Source organism: Melopsittacus undulatus, chromosome 9, assembly GCF_012275295.1.
Source record: "Melopsittacus undulatus isolate bMelUnd1 chromosome 9, bMelUnd1.mat.Z, whole genome shotgun sequence".
Lineage (NCBI taxonomy): Eukaryota > Metazoa > Chordata > Aves > Psittaciformes > Psittaculidae > Melopsittacus > Melopsittacus undulatus.
Window position 1 is genome coordinate 37,051,036 of NC_047535.1, and position 6,935 is coordinate 37,057,970.

Consider the following 6,935-nt stretch of genomic DNA (forward strand, 5'->3'; position numbering starts at 1 on the left):
TAACAGATGAAAAAGTATGATTATCTTGTTAGGAGTACTACCACCCATACAGAAGCTCTGATCAAAACAATAATTAAACCTCCAATAACAATCTCCCTGCATCATTAAATACTTTTGTACAAATAAATTAACTCTGCCAGCCAGAAACATCCAATAGAGACAATTTACCTCAACCAATACATCCAAATACTCAGAAAGCCTCTCACATTCTTACCTGGGCACATGCTATCACCCTTTTTCAAAATAAAAAGCTTTTAAATAAATTATCTTGACAGCATCCCTATAAATTTCTGTATTTACACCACCACTGATAAATCAATGAACCATGTGGCTTGAGATAACAACCTCTCCCTTTGCCAGTGGTGAAAACTGATTCTCTTCCAACTAACACATGCAGCTGGGCAGGAATATTTATTTCTGAGCAAAGTAAATGGACGCTCAAGTGCGATTGTCAATATGCAGAATCTGGCAACAAATCAATATTGACTTTAAATAACCAATTTATGCCATTACTTTTTAATACCTATGAATCTTGTTAAATCCCATAGCATGCCGCCCTGAAGCGGCAATGCCTTCCTAATTTCTTTTGGTTTGTGGGTTTATTGAATTTGAGGCTTTAAGAATCCTGCCATTGGTGAGTGTCAGTTCCTAGCTTTTCTCTTTTATTGGCTTCCTTGAAAATATTCTTATGTCTTCACTTCAATTAGATTTTTTTCCTGTGTCTGAGAAGGGTGCAGGTCTGAACTTGGCATGTGTGTATGACTGCCTTTACTCTACTACAGAGGCAACCAGAACCAGTATTTTTTGGGGTTTCAGGGACATAGATTGGAGCAGATACACCGCGTCTTTATTTATGTTCCCTTAAGTAATCTGAAAAAGTGTAAGTATATTACACAATTTGCAAATTGTCTGCAAGAAACTGCATTCTTGAGCCACATAAATAGCATTGCTCATGTATATATCATCTTGTAGCCTAATTATGAAAACTTCTAAGATCAAGATTAAGAAAATTGCCTGGATTCCTAAGGTTTGAATCCAAAGTTAAAACCAGCGATATGATGCAGAAACCAGGAGTTGAAATTCCTATAAAGCCAAAACTAACCTTTCCAGATGCACCTCCAAGAATGGGCCAGGGCCGAGACACATTAGCAAAGCAGTGCTTGCAGGGAACTTCAGCCAAGCTGTACCTGTTCAGGGGAAAGCAGAGAAATACAGTCTCAGAGGTGTGTTACTCTGGAAGCTTTTAATAGCAGAAAGCTCAAAGGAGTGTAAAATTACTGGTTTGAAGTAGATTAGAACCGAGGAGCCTTATGTTAACATGACGGCTTAATGTGCATTTTTAGGAACACCTCACAAGACAAGTTCAGCCTGTTCATGGAAGTGAGGAGACAGGAAAACCCATTGGAAGAACTGCAGAGGAAGATAACTTTGTTCTCTTATGTGCTAGACTCTACACCTTCTTTGACTAGCTGTGGGTTTAGCCTTTATTTGTGAATATATTAAGCAGTTGATCAGATTTACATGTTTATTCATTTTCTCCCTTAATTTAATAGGAAGTTGTACAACAAATCTAACTGAACTGCTGCAGGGAAAAATACAGGCTGCATCCCATGATAGACACAGTGATAAGCATCTGGGTTCTTTAAGAAATGCTACCTGATTTTTGGAGCACTTGCAATATGCATAATACAGTGAGACTCAGCCCTCCTGCTTACTGGTGTAACAGTTACTGTTGCGCTGTCAGAAAGCAGATCAGTCCCTTGAAGTGTCACTGAACAGCTAACTACTTTGGGGCTTATTTTGTCTTCTTGTGTGGCATCCATTAGGAGCTATCCCTGGAGAGAGGATAGTAAACCAGGAGGACCAGTCTGATCCATTCTAACAAACCCAATATTCCTAAATCATGCTCTTTAGTTTCCCAAATTAACTTACCTCATGGCTTCCCCTTTGTGCCTGGAAATATTTATTGTTTTTATTCAACCTGAAAATCTGCTGGCATTAGATATATTAGGATACCCACAGGTGGTTCTTTTGTCATCCTATCACTGCAGTGGGAAGATAGCAAAATAAATCAATAAAAACAATGTCTTGGTTGATGCTTGGGGAAACCAATCTGTGGTTGAATATACAGCTCAGCAACAGACTGCCCTGTGTACAGCCAGCACTAGGCATCATGGCTTCCACTCACTGGTGATCTCAAATAAGGATTCTGGAGTTTATTTAGCTTTTCCCCACCACTCAGGCTTCTATCTAATTCCGTGGCCTTTCTAATGGCATGGTTTCTTTCTCCACTGCCCAGATATATGTTACAGTGAGGTGGTTATTTTTTTTCCTACAAGGTCATGTTTTCTTTCTCTGACTTGAGCACATTTGCAGTAAGAGCCTAATTTGAAGCTGGTTTTCAGTTGCCACTCTCTGATGCTTGTTTTCAGACTATATGCAAATCATGCCAGTGCTGCCTTCTGCACTTCCTCCATTTTATGTCCTATTGAGACTGTGAAGAGCTGCAGTCTGTTTAGAAGATCATGGTTGTTGCAGCAGAAAACCAAAGCTATTTCCAAAAGTAAAATTTCTTAGAATGAGTGTACTTTCTTCTGCTTATAATAGAAATGAGTATGAGCATTTGGAATCTTTAGATATCCTCCCAGGTCTGAGAAGATGTGGGAAGAAGCAGAGTGGGTATGGAAAAAAAAAAGCAGTTGATTAGTAAGTTCGTTTTCTTATGCTCTGTTAATGAAGCAAAGTGAAGACTGCTGGAGTGAAGTGAAACATAAGAGAAACAAATGACCAGTTAGCCCATAGCTGCATTCTCTACATTATTTTTCCCTAGGAAAACTGTAGACATGAGTGGGCATAGGCAGCCAGCTCTGGCAAAGGACAACCTTTAGTTGAACTTGGTACCACGAGACAGCTCCACGGCACTCAGGGCAAATTGTTGCTACTCCCCTGCTTGTATGGGGGGAGGCATTCCCTACCATGTATGAAAACCATGCAACATGGGTACATATGGTCCAAGGCAATATATACGCATGTATCTTCCGGACTTCAGACAAACTGCCAGTGGAACATGACTTAGAACATGAGCTAACCTGAGAAGGAATGAAGCAGCGTTTGTCAGGATGTAACTGTCTCTGTGCCCTCAGAAGAAGGGTGCTATGTCCTATGCTTATCAAGCCAACATTTATTTCATACTTGAAGCCACTGATAACTCAAAACTGGTAAAGCTATAACTGAAACCATTTAATAATTGAAGCCACTGAAGAACCTCTATTGGAAAGCACAGCCTTGGTTTCCTGGTATTCTATTAAGGGAAGACTGCCACTGTGTGTTGCAGATCTGGTTGATAAATTTCTGGTTTGATCTTGAATACAGTTGCAACTGCATATCCAAAAAAGCAAAATGCATAAGGAACAAACAAAGGCTGTTTCCTACAGGCTGCTATGACTATTCTAGGAATATTTTTCAACTTGTCTATCAAATATAGCAGGTATTCAAAGGAGATAGTTACACAATAGAAAAGGGCATACTGTTTTCTGGAGCTGTCAGATTTAAATTCCCCTTACTGCAGAGCCAGGTGCCCCTTTGTGTTCCTGTTACAGCAGTTAAGCTCTGTGTCTCACTGTTAAGGAAAGCATTTGTTAATTGTTTAAAAAAAAACCTAGAGTGAATAAACATTTAGCTAAATAGCTAAAATATGCATACAGTGCCCTACACAATTTTCCGTGCCATCACATGCAGCACAAGATGCTCGTTTAAGTGAGAACAGTCATGCCAGATGTTAGGTATGAACCTGCTTGTTTCCACTGCATTTCCACAGTGGTAGAGTTGTTTCAATGCCACGACAATTGTGCAGAGACAGTGCTGAGGCAGTTGAAGCCTCTCGATGTCTCAGCATACCTGAGACCCCTCTTGGACCACAGTCTTTGTGCTTTGTTTGCACTCAACATGGATGCTCAGGAAGCCTTATGGAGGGACTAGGAGTCAAGACTTGCTCATCTTATTTATGAGAAACAGAATCAATGCAATTGTGGAATTATTATTATGAAGAAAAAAAAAACAAAACACACAAACAAAACCCCCCGAACAAACAAACAAACCCAAACCAAAACAACAGAACAACTAAACCAGAAAACCAAAAACATTTGCAGTTTGCTACAGCAAGAAAAAATGTGGGGCTTTGATTTCCAAAATTGATGATTTCAGAGTTTCCTTCGCTCTTTTATGACCCCTGGATAGCCGGATTTCTGGTTTTTTTTTTTTTTGTTCAAAAACTGGACAGCAGAGGGTGCCAAACCCCCAAGAGGGAGAGCACCCAGGCCCACTGAACTCTCATGCATCACCTTAATTCCCCCGCGTTGATAGCTCTACTCCAGCACGAGCGGTCAGGCCACATCGAGCCACTTCAGAGCCGCATGTTCCATCTGTGCTGATAGCTGTACTGGAGTGTATTATCTCATTTGGTTGTGTCAGCACTTCCATTACAGTTTATAACCTCTTACTTTGTGGATCAATCTAGGTTATTGCCAGCCAAGTTATTTTCTCTCTGATGTGCAATTGGCACTCAATGTTATCTCAGGAATCTGAAGTCATGTTTTGTTATCAGAATGTTGCAGAGACGACTCACTAAATTAAAAGCAAGCACTTGATCATGCAGAACTGAGCATAAACTCTTTCCCTCCTTGCACATATGGCACAAATATGACACAGCCACTGAGGAACTAAATCTGTTTAACTTAACATTGTTTGTACACAGCTTTTTACTTTGGCCAAGGAAACATGAGATCAAAACATGAATAGCTCTGAAATCCCATTCTCATCCTACAATGAATTATGAAATACAGGAGTATTATATTAGCAGGCATTTCTTCCTGTTCTAATAAAAAGATACACATTCTACATTTTCTGCAAACACTGCTCATGGGACCGAGATGAAAATTGGTCCTTGAGTAGTAACTAGTTACAATGGCTTCTAAGAGAGCCTACAAATTATTCTGATTGTATTTAGGAGCCAGATCCTGAAGCCTCTATTGTATTCAGATTCTTGTTCTTTGCTGGAGTCAAAAATTGCTGCTCTTGGTCCAAAGAGCATTTGTTTCTCTTTTATTTCTTGCCAGTCCCTATCCTGAGGATGGGCACTGTCAGATGGCCAATTTTACTGTTCACATACCTGATACACATAATCACTGGCCCGTTACTTCTACACTGGAGTGGGATCCATCATTCCTAACTGAAAATTTTGCAGATAACAATAATTTGTAAACAGTTATTCACTTTGAATGAGTTATGTAGGCTCCGTTTACTTAATCTAGCTATTTGTCAGCTTTATCAGTCACTTATCAACAGAAGCAGAAAGCAGGCCACATATCACCCATTCATCATCCCTTCCTGTCTCTGGAACACACACAATATGTACTGCACGTGCCATAGCACTGGTGAAGCAGCTCATAATGTGACATCACCAGCAGAACCAAGTGTAATAGTTACTTTCTCAATGCCAAAAACTTGTAGGGTGCTTCACAGCAGTGATAATGTTTATATTCAGTCTCAACATTCTGGCCTAACAAATTAAGTTATTGCAAACCCGTGCCTGTTGCTGGCACTCCAGGCAGGAGGTGGTGCAATGGATTTCAGGCTGGACACAGAGCACCAGGCACCCCTGTGCTGTACACAGGGAAAAGGGCAGGGAAAAGACACAAGTAGAAAGGCCCTGTGGTCCCTCAGGGTACAGGGAGGTACAGTTTTAGTAACTTTGTGTAGTAGCACATTATACTGAACTCATTTGGTGTGGAAAACGATCATTCCAAAGGCATGTTTTCACCAAAATATGTATTTTTTGTGAAAATACATATTTTCACAAAATTACAAAGACCTGTATTTGCCTGCTGAAGCAACACGATGCCCTCAGCCTGTAGCAAGAAGCACTTGGGGCTGTACTCTCCCCGGGGAAGCAAAACACAGTAGTTTTTACATCTCAGTTAAATGGAGAAAACTGAAACACCAGCACCCTCTCACTGCCCCAAGCTGAAGCGATGTGCTCTGACCCAAACATGAAGCTCACCCCAAATGCGTGTCCTCAGCAGCGTCTTCTCCCTGCAAACATCACTTCTGGGCACCCAGCAACCTCTCACAGGACTCTGTTACCCTGCGATGAGGAGAAGGTTCTGGAATGGGACAGGCTCACCTCAGGCCTGCACACCCAAGATGGCCACCTCCTGTCTCCTCATCCATTCACTGTGCCTGTTCCCCAGCTCCTCAAACCCATTTCTGAGTTTTTCCTCAGACTGGTTTTACTGTGTGGACAGGAATCCCTCACTGCCTCTTCTCTACCTCATATTTAATCCTGTGCATTGCTTTTTACCTCTCAAATGTCACCTCTTGCCCTCCCCTTATTCCCACTGCTGGCAGGGCCTGGCCAGGGCTTCATCCATCCCAGTAATTCAGCCCAGTCGCCTCTGTCATAGTTTTAATCAAAACAAAATTATTTTACACATCAACAACAACAAAAAACCCACTGCAAAAATCAAGGTTAGAAAATCTCCACCTCTGCCCTTACCCAGCAGTAGAGTTCCCTGCTAAAACAGACACACACTGCTGGCCTTACACAGAACAGGGGCATGGAGCTCAGTACATGAAAACATGCCATATGTACTATGCTTGGAAAACAACCCGGTGGAAGCACATCCTTTCTGTTTAAGTGATTATTTTGCAGTTCCCACAAAGTTGCCATTACCTATCAATTAAATATTTGCTGCTGTTTATTTTTCCCGAAGATGTTCATTTCTTTCTTCCTGTGACCTGGGGAGGATCGTGCTGGGATTAACAAATTTCTTTCCAACGTTCCCTTGTGCTATTTAAGAATCCACATGCCCCGTGTGAGCTGGAAAAATAACAGCTTACAAGTAATTCAGGAATGCTGTCGAATTTAGGTAAGTCAC